Genomic DNA, 14,643 nt, shown 5'->3' with positions numbered 1-14,643 from the left:
TGCTTGAAAGAAAATTAAATTTATGCTGTGCCATCCATACATGTTTATAGTTTAAGCTAGCATGCCCAGGTTACCTGCGGAAATTTACAAAAAAGAGCTATTACAAGAAAGTTAAATTCAAGGCAGGATGGCCCTTAGACTATGGCAAAGAGTATCCTGCATGATGAAGGTTACCAGATAAAAACTATTATACTCCTTTATGGGAATCTACCCTGTTTCTGTCAACATTTAAGAAGAGGAGTTGTGAGAAATGGAAACAAGCTGGGTTCAATAAAATTGAGGATATCGTGGGATCAATAAAATTGAGGATGATGTCAAATGGGGTTCTGTATTTTCATTTCAGCATCTTCAAGACAGTTTGGTGCTGGAAAAACAGGATTTTTATAAGTATCTTTAGTTCAGACACTTTTTCTTCAGACAATTAGGTCACAAGAGTTGTATGGTATAGAAAATCCCTTGATTTATTTAATGTTCAATAGGAAGGACCCTACCTTGGGGAAACTCTATTCTCTATATATGGAATTAGAGGCCAATGACCTTCAGGCACTGACAGTGAAGTTGGCCGGGTAAAGTACTTATGGAGAAGGGGAGTATCTTAATCAACGCAGTGATGGAGAGACTCTCCTTCTCCATAAGTCAGTGGTTATGGGGCATAAGGCTCTGATATCTGCGAAGTTGAAAACACAACATCTGAAAACAATTTTTGATCTGCACTATACTCCGAAGAAATTTCCTCAATGGGGCGGTCGATCTAGCTCTGAATGTCAGAGGTGCTGTAGGTCTGGAGCAGATGATATACATATGTTTGTCACATGTAATGTACTTATGGAGTTTTAGGGAAAGATCAAGGAGTTTCTTTCTACTATTGCTGGGGCTCAGATAAGCCTAATACCTATATTATTTTTACTAGGTAAGGATAGGCAGATATTTTCGAATTCTGCTATTTGCCTCCCATGGCCCACAGCAATGGTCATCACCAGGAATTTCACAGCAAGGGAATTATTAAATTATGACCCCCCACTCTTCAGTCAATGGATGGCCCAATATCTTGCTTATTATTATTTCAAATTTAGTTTATTTAAAAGTAAGGGAAGGAGTGCCAGGAATTTAGGTCTCACAGTTTGGAGTACATTTGCGAACTGAGTAGCCTGAACAGAAATGCAAAACACCAACTAGGTGTTCGGGAAGGGGAACATCAAATATATGCTGGTGACTGTTACCATGTTAGTGAGGCTGGATGTCCCGCGGATTGGCAAGTTGACATTGAAGAGAATCTGCTAAAGCTGCAGCTGTAAGCTGTAAGTTCTCCAGACAATAAAGTAAATGTAAAAACAACACAGTGGGGCTGCGTGACATGGAGTAGAGTGGTGCAGAGTAGCATACAATGGAGGAGCCACAGTGGAGCAGAGTATTTTGAAGTGGCATGGTGTGTACTGGGGCATCGTGCAGTAGAGTGGAGTGATGTGTCGTAGAGTGGCATGTCATACAGTGTCTTTGGGCCCCATTCACAAAAGGACCTACATGTAGTAAAGTTATGATTCGGGAGCCTATGCACTTGTGGCAGAGCCTCTGCATTCGCACACTTTTATCTAAGTCCTTAAATCATAACACAGCCTAAGTGTGGTAAAAACAACATGGCTGCCTACTAGTTTTAAAAAGGCAGCCATTAGCCAATTATATACTGCCTTGTCATCAGCATGTACTGTGGAATATAGCAAAATAACTGCAGTATACCACAGCCCAATATATCACTAAGTTTTAGTGTCTTATAGGTGGAAACCTACTGGACGGATTTTGATGCAATACGAAAATTAATCTTTTCCAGACCATAGTCTATTTTCCTGACAAATCTCATTAAAATTCGTTCAGCCATTTTGAACAACATGTGTTTAATAAATATGTTGAAAATGCATTGGCTTTTTTTTGGGACAATCCCTTTTATCTTTGCATCCTCGATTAATCACTACAAAACTTTGCATCATCTGCCAATGTAGAAAAATAAATAGATCTGCAAAGTTTCGTCAAGGTTCGTCAAACAGGTGCAAGGTTATTAGCAAGCAAAAATCTCAGGAATTCTTATCTCTGAGAATCCGAACTATAACTACAGAGGGGTTACTACCACTCATTAACATATATAAACATCTATTAAAGTTATCCATTGTGTCCCGCTCCCAGGAGGTGATTAGAACAGCCTTACTAGCCTACTATAAAGTAATAGCACAGGCGAAGAAAAGTCAGGATGACTTAATCTGGCAGAACCTGTTGGATGTTGCCTAACTTAACAACAATTGGTCTTTTTGGGAAGTACTGTCTGGTAGACATAGAGAGGGCAAGAACATACTACCTACCTATATCCAGCCTGAGAGTTGGGTTGCCCATTTCTCTAATCTCTATGCCATGCCCTGTAGTTCCTTTTGTAATGATGACTTTCAACAATAAGCTGCAGTGAGTTTACTATCTGGTGAACCGAGCATGGATGTGTGTAAATATGATGATTATATTGTTTTTACCTTGCAGGAAACATTAGCTGCAATTAATTCTTTGAAACCCTCCAAAGCCCCAGGTCCCAACAAGATACCGGGGGACCTATATAAGTCAAAACCAGTGATCTGGTCCAACTATATAAATATGCTGTGCAATGCTATAGCTGCAGGGGGCCCGATACCTAGTACCTGGAAAGGGGCTGAAATAGTTCCTATCTACAAAAAGGGAGTGGTGAGCTCTCCTGCTAATTATAGACCTATTAGTCTCATTGATAACCTTCAAAAATCTTTGCTAAACAACTTCTGGGAAGGCTTTTAGATTGGGTTGACACCCATTATGATATGTCTTCACTCCAGGCAGGTTTTCAGCCCAAATTAGTACTGTGGATCAGGTTTTTAGATTGGCACTTTTATATTGGAAATATGTAACACTTGCTAAACAAAAACTGTACGTTGCCTTCGTGGACATTCGATCTGCACATAGCTACAGCCAAAATAGTGGAACAAAATTATACCAAATTAAGGAGAATGCTAGATTTTCAGCCAAAAAGCATGATTTTTGTTATTTGTTGTAAATCTGTTCAGTAGTTTTTGAGAAATTAAGGTTCAAAATGTACGTATGTATCATGCCATGGAGGACCCGTGGATCAAACAGACACAAACTGCACTTGTATAGGCAAGATTTATTGGTTTTTCCAGTGTGTTTTTGCCATGCTGTACATCAGTGTGGCTACTGCTCAGCATGACTAACAGGGAATGCCGTGGAGTGTTGTACAGTGGAGTGGGGGAGTTGAGTGTTGGACAGTGGATTAGGGGGAGTAGAGTGTCATAGAGTTGATTGTAGAAGAGTTGAATTCTATGGTTCAGTGGCAAACAGTGTTGCGCGTGGGTGGATTGTATTGGAGTAGAGTAGACTAAATGAAGTGGGTTGGATTGGAGTGGAATGGATGGATTGAGTGGGGTGGATTGGAGTGGGGTGGGATGAACTGTATCGGGGTACTGTGAGGTGGATTAGACTGCAGTGCAGTGGTGGAGTGGGGTGGATTGGAGTAGGGTGTATTGGAGTGGGGTTGAATGGGTTGAATTGGTGTGAGGTGGGGTGGACTGGAGTGGGATCGATTGGAGTAGGGTAGTTTAGATTGGAGCGGTATGGGGCAGGGTGGGGTGGTTTGCACTGAGGTGGGGTAGATTGCACTGAGGTGGGGTGGATTGGACTAGCATGGGATCTGGTGGAGTGGGGTGGATTGAACTGGACTGGACAGGAGTGGCTTGGGATTAAGGTAGACTGTATTGGAGGGGAATTGTTCCACAATAATGCCTGGACATATACAGTAGACTGATCCGTTTTGCAAGCAAGCTTCTAACTCTTAAACAAGCTTCTGCTTGGACAGAAAAACATAGCTAAGATACTCTTTAACCAGTTAGCTAACAAGGGCTTCTGAGCGGTTTACCATTAATAGGCTCATTTATTTCAGGTTCTACAAAGCTGTAAAACCATCTCCCCAGCCCTGGTGGTTGTGGAAAACTTCACAACTTGGATAAGCTCACATGCTGTTATGCTCTGCCACATCTCTGTTAAAATCTGGGACTCGAGGTAAGACTGTTATCTTGGTATGAGATGAACCTTTTCTGCATGTGATGATGGCTTGTACCTTGCACTTGCCTAACTTAGTATTAACTAGACTGGCCTGTCAGTACTCAAGACATCACACGAGATTACCCATCTGCCTGCTCTGGTGAGTTTGCTCCACTTTTTACCCACAAGGGCTTTTACTCACATCTGATGCACACAGATGCAAGACATAAAATCATGACAATTTCTTTAGATTATTTCTGAGGCTATGTGTGTGTATGTAACTGTACTTGTAAAGTACAGTGCTAAGTGGAAAGCTATAAAGTGTTGAACAGAGGGTGAGAGTCGAGGGGTACGACTTGGATCATTTACAGAGAGGCAGGTCATGAGCAAGTTCCTAATTGGTGGATAGGTAATGTGCCTAGAAGTGACGGGTCTTTGGTGCCAGCATGTAGACAGATTACGAGGATCTGGACCTTAAGACTGGTAGCCTTTTGGTCCAAAGAGGGGTGTGGGGAGCCTAGGTGTGCAATACAACAGTATATAATGCAACATGCTCTCTTGAGGTCATGAGTCAGGCAGTCTACCCAAAGAGAGTAAATGGATAGATAAAGGGAAGTATAAATCATGTTTTTACAATGCTTTTCTTGCTTTTACAAGTGAGGTGATGCTTTTTAACAATGTTCTGTGAATAAGCACTTTGTAACCTCTTCATTGGTATAAAGCTGAATAGAAAGTTTACAGTACTGTGTATCACCTCTCTTCACTTTGCCTGTGTGTGGTACAGACCTCATCAGATACAAACTGCAGTCAGAACATCACACCAACCACCTTTTTCACATAAGCAGAAAGAGGAAAATGCCATGAGTGTCCAGATAATTCATGTGAAGCTCATAGGTCACATGTCGGGTTCTTAACAAAGCCAGTGAATGAATGAATAAATGAAAGAATACAACTTTATTTGCAAGATTATTTAAAACCTTAGCAAAGATCATAATAATAAAAAATATAATAAAACAGCAACCAAACTAAAATTACACTCCATAGTAAAACGCTGTATCCTTCACGACATCTATTAACGTGCCATTACCTGAAATTCTCTTGTACTGGAGTGGACTTAAATCACCAAACTTGGCTGTAATTAAAGAATACTTAATGACATGTAGATAATCTATTAAAAGTATAACATAGCCCATCTTGTGTACTTATTACACAGGAATGATTCCCTGCACCGATTAAAATTGCAAAATCTGGGGCTTATGCAAGCTTTTTAGAGGAAATTATGTAGAAATCGCCACAATGGGTGTGGAGTGTGGAAGCCTACACAATATCAGTAAAACAAAATTATTATAAACATACAATAAAATTTTTGCCTGATAAAAGTGTCATTAAAATATCAATAAGTGAAGAAAGCAAATCTATAACAGTGTACATAAAATTCACTAGAAGACTGCTGAAACGGAAATACAGATCTCCTACAATGCAAGCTTTTTCATTTCTGTAAGTTGATGGGCACGTGCTTGCAAAAGGTTTTTCCTAATGATGATGAAGAATTTCCCAAAGCGGGCCAGCTCCATGGGAGTCTTTGCAGTAAATGTATATTTAACAGGATCTTTACATGTCCTTAGACCATATTTCAGAAAAAGAGGTTTTAAAAGTCGATGTCTCTCAGAGGTCAAACCCGGGAAACAGCATATTAAATGACAAATGACAAATGGATTCAGTCTGATAATTACATGGAATACATTCCTGAGAATGCTGCCACATTGTTTTCCAACTGTGTCTAAGGGCCAGATGTAGGAAAGAAATATTTTGCGACTCGCAATTTGCGAGTAGGTGCGACTCGCAAATTGCGAGTCGCAAATAGAAATGCAGGTACAATGTCAGTGTTCAAATAGCGACTCGCACCCGGAGTCGCAACGCAGAGAGCGAGGCCAGATGTAGGAAAGAAAAATTTTGCGACTCGCAAATTGCGAGTAGGTGCGACTCGCAAATTGTGAGTCGCAAATAGAAATGCAGGTACAATGTCAGTGTTCAAATAGCGACTTGCACCGGAGTCGCAACGCAGAGAGCGAGTCCGCTGTTTGCGAGGTCGCTTTTTGCGACCGCGCAAAAAACAAACTCGCAATTTGCGAGTGGGTGTCGCAAATTGCGAGTTGCATGTAAATTAATTACAGGTGCTGCAGAACACTCCAGAAACCACTCCAGAACACTCTGGAAACACTTCCTGGCACATGATTATGACATCACAGCCAGGAAGTTTACTAATACACCTGGGAGGAGGGAGGACCACACCCTTTTTAACTGCTGAACTGCACACAGGAGAAACAGCAGCTGCAATGGAAGGAACTCCTAGAAAAAGAAAACTTAAATTCTCAGAGAAGGAGCTGGAGGTGCTGACAGACGAATGCTGTCAGCACTATGATGAATTATTTGGAAAGGCAGCCCTCAGTGTGCCAGAAGCCACCAAAAGACAAATCTGGCAGGAGATCCAGGAAAAAATCAACTCCCTGGGGGTGAGCCACAGGAGTGTGGAAGAGATTAAAAAACGGTGGTACGACCTCTGCTCCCGGACCAAGGAGAGGGTGGCTGAAAGGCTCCGGGAGATGAGAGGCACAGGAGGGGGACCATCATCAGTACCACCACCCACACCCCTGGAAGAAAGAGTGGAGGAGACCCTGGAGCAGGAGGCAGTGTCAGGATTTGGAGACCTGGACACCTCGGAGCCCACCACATCAACCGGTGAGTACCATGTAATATGCCTGTACCCCTATCAATGCCATACCCCCACCCACCATGTACTTAGGGGAATGCTCAACCAAGATAGCTCCATTTCAGGGTTGCAATCACCAGAATGATGCATTATGGGAAATGTAGTCAAGTAGGCAGTTCATAGGCAAATGTTTATTAGGAAGTGTGCAACAGATAGTAGACACTGACAGTCTGTTCCCCATGTCCCACAGGTCTCCCACAAGACACCACCACAACCCACAGCAGCCAGCCCCATGAGGACAGCACAGGAGCTGCCACCACTCCCACCTGCACGACCAACACCATCCCTGTTATGTCCACACCTGCTGCAACTGTGTTCCAGGAGGCTGCGCCAGCAACAGTCAGGAGTGGCACAGTTGAGCACACAGGACAGCCACCACTGCGCAGGCGACGCAGGTACAGGAGATCAGGGCTGCAGGCTGCATCCGGCCGTCAACCGAGCACCAACAGTGAGGCACAGCTGCTGCGTGGTCAGCGCCTGCAAAACAGCATATTAGGGCGGATTAGTGGTGTGCTGCACCGCTTTGTCAGAAATAACGAGGCCAGCATGCAGCATCTAAATTCCAGAATTTACGATATTGCCACAAACACTGGGGACCTAGCCCTGTCCATGAGGGATCTGGTGGCAGGACTACTGGCACAGGGCGAGGGTGGACGGCGCAGGGACCGTCAGCTCCTACAGAGACTTGATAGGATGTCCACATCAATCGGCAGACTGGCTGTGAACACCACTGGCCTGTCGAGAAGGACAGTTGGCCTCCATGTCGAAATGGGCCATTTTGCTGGAGATGTGGCTAGGGGCCTGGGCCATATCACACACGTGATTGACTTAATGGAGGAACGGCATCTGTCTAGGGGCACAGGGGACACACCCCAGGAGAGCGAGGAGGGCTCAACAGTGAGCAGTGTCTCTGCCAGTGACACTAGGGTGCTCCGGAGTGGAAATACCAGGCAGAGCACTGCAGAACCACCAGGGACCAGCCAGGCTGGCCGGGGCCGCTGAAGGACATTGACATAACCCTATCCCTGATGATGTGGCACATGACACCAATGTGCCCCATGCATGGTTTGCATTTAGAAGACCATGAACAGTTATTATTTGTAAATAGTTGTATTTCTGCACAAATTAAATAGTTTCTTTGTTCCACTTAACAAATGGAGTATTTGGTCAATAGGTGAGTATGGTTGGAGTTGACACGTACCTTCCAAAGTATTGGTTTGGGATGTGTTCCCGTCTCAGTCTGCCTTGATTAGCTATGCTCCGATCCCCATGATGGCGATGTGGTTGCTCTTGCTCTTCATCCTCAGGATCTGGGTCTGCAGGGGTGAGAGGTACCCCACGTCGGGTGGCTATATTGTGAAGGATGGCGCATGCGACAACAATTTTGAATGCTGTAATGGGGGTATACTGGAGGGCACCTCCACTGCGGTGGAGGCATCTGAATCCTGCTTTCAGTAATCCAAAGGTGCGTTCGATAAGGTTCCTTGTCCTCTTATGTGCATTGTTGTATCGCCTCTCACATTCATTGCTGGGTGTTAAGAACGGAGTCATAATCCATGGCCGTAGAGCATATGCACTGTCACCTGTTGGGCACAAACATTACACTGTTAGAAAGTACTGGTTGGTGTGCACAGTGACCTGTGTGTATGTCTACAAGGTGTATGCTGCTCTACCTAGGAGGTATCCGTCTCCAAATTCCCCACGTTCCAGGTGTTGGTGTATCCCACTGTGCCTAAAAATGTAGGAGTCATGGGCACTGCGTGGAAACTTAGCTACAATGTCAGTGATGACATAATGGGCGTCACAAACAACCTGAATATTGAGTGAGTGGGTACACTTTCGGTTACGGAATAGATGTTCCAGGTTTGCAGGGGGGCATATTTGAATATGTGTCCCATCTACACATCCTATGACATGGGGAAAGTTGGCAATCCGGTAAAAGTCCAGCTTGGTGCTGTTGATTTCTGCCTCATTCCTGGGTAGGTATATGAAGTGAGACATGTGTGTGAGTAAGGCATCTAGGAATGCCCTGAGGAACCTTGACACTGCACTTTGTGATACCCCACCTGCCACAGCAATGATCCCCTGATAGCTCCCTGAGGCCAAGAGGTGCAGTGAGCATAGCACTTGCACATGCGTAGGGATGGCGCAGCCGCTTAGAGTCTGGTGTTCTAGCTGTGGTTTCAGTAAATCAATTAATTCTAGTATGGCTGCGCTGCTAAGGCGGTATTTATCGTATTTCTCCAACTCAGTTTGCTGAAAAAGAGTCTGCCCTGTTCTATATATCTTCTCCTGTCTGTGGCCCCTCCTCCTCCTCTGCTGGGCTGCGTGGACTCTCCTCCTCACTGCTATCAGGTATATCTCCGCCATCTTGAGTGACCCAGATGCCTTCTGGGTCTCCTTTTATACTTTGGTTCTGGTTACCACCTGCTCTGAGTTAGTGGTAAATTGCAAGTGCAAAATTGGCTTTTTGCGACTAGTCGCAATTTGCGAGTTGCAATTGCATATGGTTTGCGACTCGCAAATTGCGACTTGCTATTTGCGGGTCGCAAAATGGGGTCACACATTTTGCAAGTCGCTAACAGCTCGCATCGCTTTTTGCAAGTCGGAAATTGGGTTTTTGCATCCCATTTCCGATTTTGCACAGTCGCAAATAGTGATTCGGGCCATTTGCGACTCGCAAAACTTTGCTACATCTGGCCCTAAGTTCCCAAGCTGGTAATGTTACGAGTCGCATATGTAGAATCCTTTGGAAAGTTTGAGCTCCCAGGGCTGCTGTCATATACGGCCGAGGGTTAGTGACACTATGCGACTCAGCTAAACGCTCTGCCCCCCTCATTTCCCTGATTATGGCAATATCCTTTTTTCTGGAGATTTGCGGCTGTGATCTTTCAGTATCTTTTTCAAGCAGGCCTTTGATATTAGGGGATCCGATGAATACTTGGGGACTAGTTAAAAAAAAAACCTTGGCCTGCCTGAGATAGGTAGCCCAGCTGCCAGAATGGTCTTCAAAGATTACTTTGAGCGAGCCCCTTAAACTGTCAGCATTGGCCCTAGAGACAGCATGAAATAGCTTAATTATGTCAATTTTGCAATTTGAATCCATGCCTGTTATGTTAAATTCTAAGCGTATCCCTGGGATAGTGGATTTAGGGATTTAAAAGATTCATTTGTATTCTCTCATTTGGCATTTCTCCAGGGTTTTTGTTATCCTGTCTGGGTATGCTAAATGGCCATAAGTAATAGTGGGTAGAAGTTTTGCTTTTACAACTCTCCTAATTGATTCAGACGTAGGTGCTTGGAGCCGGCGGTAGAATTTAGTTAAAGCATAGGTGGTTCTCTCTGCCTTTATCCTTGTTGCTGGTGCCTGGGGTACTATTTTATCAGCATTAGATAGCCATACTCCAAGGTACTGGTATTTATCTTCTGTATCTTTTCACAGAGCACCAAGCTTCCATGTTCTTGGATGATTCTGCGACTGGCGTCCGAACACCAGTACCTTGGGTTTCTCTGCATTAACTTCAGGGCGTTTTTTTTCGGTGTAATCCTGCAGAATGGCCAAGCCACTTTATAAGCCTAGTTGAGTCTGGGCAAGCAGGACTAGATCATCAGCATATTGGATTATAGGTAGCATTGTATTTCCCAATTTTTGGGGAAATGTGTTCCTTCTGAGTAAATCTTTACCAAGGTTGGCCGTATAGAGATTGAAAACGGTGGGAGCAATGACACAACCTTGCTTTAGACCTTTGTTAGTATATATCCTTTTGGTCACATGCTTGTTTGAATTCTTTACTCTCACCCATGTAACAAAGCCAGTGCAGCTTTTCATCCTTCAGAGGCAGATGAAATAAGTACACATGTCTTGTGTAAAAAGCAGTTAGTTAGACACCAATACACCCTTCAGGCTGTGCTGTATACTAAATGTACCAGGTGAAGTGCACGAGTGCACTTGGGAGTTGGGGTAACTGTGGCCCAAAATCTCTGAGAGCTAACCCCTTTGCAATCCGTTACTGTTTTTAGTCACCCACGTTAAATCCTTATTCTGAAAAATATCAACACCTTTACCTCCATGAGCAAATAACACACTGTATCTTATAATATACCTGCTGCAAAGATGCACGTAGAACCAGCATGCATGTTATAGGCTCAGCTCCAGGTAGACTCTCCCCTGCCTCTACTCTGTTCATGCTGAGACCCACGTAGCCGTTCACTGCACTATGAAGTGAATTTGAAAACTTTGCCGCCTTGTCAGCTTTACATAAAGCACTATATAAATTCTACAGTAAGGTTTGTTCAGGCTTTCCATGTCGAAATAGGGAGTTCACACATCACTGCTGGGTGACAGCACATGGTATGTGCAGTACTAGCCACACCGGAAACACTACTCTGAAATGACCCTCGGAGATGATATAGCACTTGAAGCCCCATTGCAACATCCAAAAGTTTAGTAATGTCCTTGAACCCTCCGTTAAATTCACTGCAACATATTGTGTGACGATGGCAATGCTCTATAAAAGATAAGAAGTCATAGACACATGTTCTGGTGTGTGGCGTCTCCGTAGAGAAGAGAGTAGTCCTTGGGCGAAAGTGGAATAGAAAGTAGGAACAGAAAAAAAAGAGGGTAAAAGGCAAAGAGCGGGCCAGACCACGAGTGTAGAGACAGTGGGCGGAGAAGAGACAGTAATAGTAATGAAGAGAGAGTCTCAGCTGAGACAACATTGTAGACTTTCCCATCCTTGGTGATCTCACCTTTGCTCCCCAACCCAACACAACACAAACACCCCCGGGGGTGTCTCGTAATCGTCTTCACTTTTGGAGCAGCTGTGAAAGCAGCCAGGGCGGTGAGGTGACCTGTTACTCCCCCATCCAAAAACAAAATTAAACAAAAAAAGTGCAAAGGGAGAAAAGAAAACTTGGCAAAATAAAATAAAATAAAATACAATTTAGCAATTTTGTTTGTCCTGCTGGCAAGGTTTTGCCGGTCACTCACCTTCTGTTTGCAGGGTACTAAAAGTTAATAGGATAAAAACAGTACCTCGATCATGGTATGAGCAGTGGATGGGCACTGATTAAGTTGAATCAATTAGTGCTTGGTCCCTGCGCCACGGTCAGGAATGGAAATGATGAAATGCCAGCCATGACCAACTGTGAGGGTGTAAGCAAGAGTGCCACGCAATCCAACACATGATAAGCAGCAAGCTGACTCAAAGCTCTTTTGTAAATACAACAGCGTCTTGCAAGAGATTCAAATGCGCTAGCACATGTTATTGCAGGGTCGACAATAAAGAGGTATTATCTGCTTGGCTGCCACCACATCAACCAAGATGAGCCAATACGTGCTTTACATTGCTGCTGAATACATTCCAGTTCGTTACAACTGGGAGTTACAGCACTAGTGCAGGCCCCAAACATAGAAATAGTAATAGGCAGTGTGATTTCACTCCCAGTCATTAACTTTGATCCTCCAGCAACCCTTACTTGTACATATATGCCATTCAACCAGCAACACTTTTCACCAATCTAGCCCACAAACAAACATCCAAAACAACACATCAGTCAAACCAACTTTCCTTTTTAAAAATAAAACATTCACATACTTAAGTCAATCAATCAAATAAAGCTTTATTCAGGTTCTGTACAAACCATAAAAGCAACACAGTTACGTACAACAGAGCATTGAAAAGGTAAAAAGTTGAAGAATACATGGATTCCATACATTTAAGACATCCCAGCCATCAATAAAAGACATTTAGATAAAATCCTTAAGACTCTTTCTGCACATAATCACTCATCTTGACTATTTCTCAGTCTCATTGTAGTTTTTAAAAAACAAACTATTTCAAAGATTATATCAACAGGTAACAATTCCAAGAAAAGAAGAGCAGGTCACACTTGGGTACACCTTTCATACTTTAACAAAGGACTTCCTTGGCATTGCATAAAATTTACAAAACATCACAAAGGGAAAGGTGCTCGGCAGAGAAGCTTGGTTGCAGCTGCTCGATACCCATCAATCAACACTTTGGGGGTTATTCCAACTTTGGAGGAGGTGGTAATCCGTCCCAAATGTGACGGATTTACCACCAGCCGTATTACGAGTTCCATAGGATATAATGGATTCGTAATACGGCTGGTGGTATATCCGTCACTTTACCGTCACTTTTGGGACGGATTACCACTTCCTCCAAAGTTGGAATAACCCCCTTTGTGTGCCACAGGGAGAGGATAACTGTTAGACCTGACAGCCTTAGGGAGTTCTTCCCCCAATCTTTTGCAAGTTTGCCTCACATTTTTGCTGCATCTTTTTGTTGGTCTTATGACTGTGAGCACTTTAGCACTGCTAGTAAAAAGAAAACCACGGCACAACCAGATTTCCATGTTAGTGTCCTTTATTCTTCCATGATAAGTCAAAAGATAGTTCAAAGCAGATGTGAAGCCAGTAAATTTGTAGCTGATAAATGTGTCAACAAACAAAAGAGTTTGTAGGATCAAAACATTGACAGCAACACGTGTTTCGTCAGTAACGACTTTTTCAAGGCTGTAAACACAATATTGTATACAAGGAGTACATCAGCTACTTGGTTCCAACAGTCCGGTAAATTGGGTGTGATCTGACAGAGAAAACTGTCACATAGCTATGACACGTGATGCCAAAGAGTGGCAAGTAAGGTGATGACACATATGGGCACTCCGCCACATTTGTCTAAAGGACAGATAAAGTGCTAAAACCGTATACCTATAACCACTGTGTAAAGAGAGTGTGTTTCATACTGATTACATGCCTCTAGGGATATGGTGCACATATGCAAGTACTTAACATTAAAAGAGGGTGGGTGTCTACAAGTGCTACTAGAGACCGAAAGTGCAGGTCAGGAACAATAAGTGAGAAAGAAGAATGAAAATGTTTTAAAATTGAAGAAATCATATGTTTCAATCGTACCTAGAATATGAAGTTAGGACGCAAATGGTTTGTATGTAAGCATAGAGCGGTCTCCTGGCACAATGAGCAGTATTCTTATAGATGTACAGTGTTTCGTGGTGGGCAACTCCAAAAAGTTGAGGAGTAAACTCTGGTAATATTTCAGAGATCCCACTTAGATCATGCTAAGTCTGGTGAATAAATAAAGAGAGGTGTAATAACAGTAAATTATAGCATGGTATGGTGGTCTAAAAATGCCTCAAAAAGGGGACACAAAGATGTAATCTAATACCAAGGTAGGAGTGGTGGCGGAGAGAATAAAAATTGTTAATAAGGTCATCCTATATATATAGGCTGCGTTCTTCGGGCGGATCAGCTATAAAAATAACTATAAAAATAACATTGGTGAGTGGAAGGAAACTGAAGGATTCAATAATTTTCACTAAAACTAAAAGAAAAGGGAGGAAAACTCTTATACGTTTTATCGTGATATTGAAATTGAGATGCCATACATTTATAGTCCATGTTAGGTGGCAATAAGCCTGGACCATAGTGATTGACATGTGTGTACATAACCCAGGATAAATCCGGGCCCCGACATTAGACTAAAAACAAAGAAACAGAGCACATGTGTGGTATAACTAAATAAAAAAGGCAGGGAAACAACTCAGTGTTATAGGTAGCCAAATTATGAAACACATTGTCTCAAGCGCCATGCGCCAAAGGGACGTTGCGCATTTGCGACAAAAGGAGTATCGCAATGCGCGTTTGGATATAGCGGTTGCCAAAAAAAATTCAATAAACGGCGGTGAACTCCAAAGGATAGGAATAATAAAGGCCATGAGGCTATGCCCCCCAGTGTAGCTGCTGTTGTATTAGAGGGGTGTCTTACCCG

This window comes from Pleurodeles waltl, chromosome 7, assembly GCF_031143425.1.
Source record: "Pleurodeles waltl isolate 20211129_DDA chromosome 7, aPleWal1.hap1.20221129, whole genome shotgun sequence".
NCBI lineage: Eukaryota > Metazoa > Chordata > Amphibia > Caudata > Salamandridae > Pleurodeles > Pleurodeles waltl.
Note: the sequence above shows the minus strand (reverse complement) of the source record.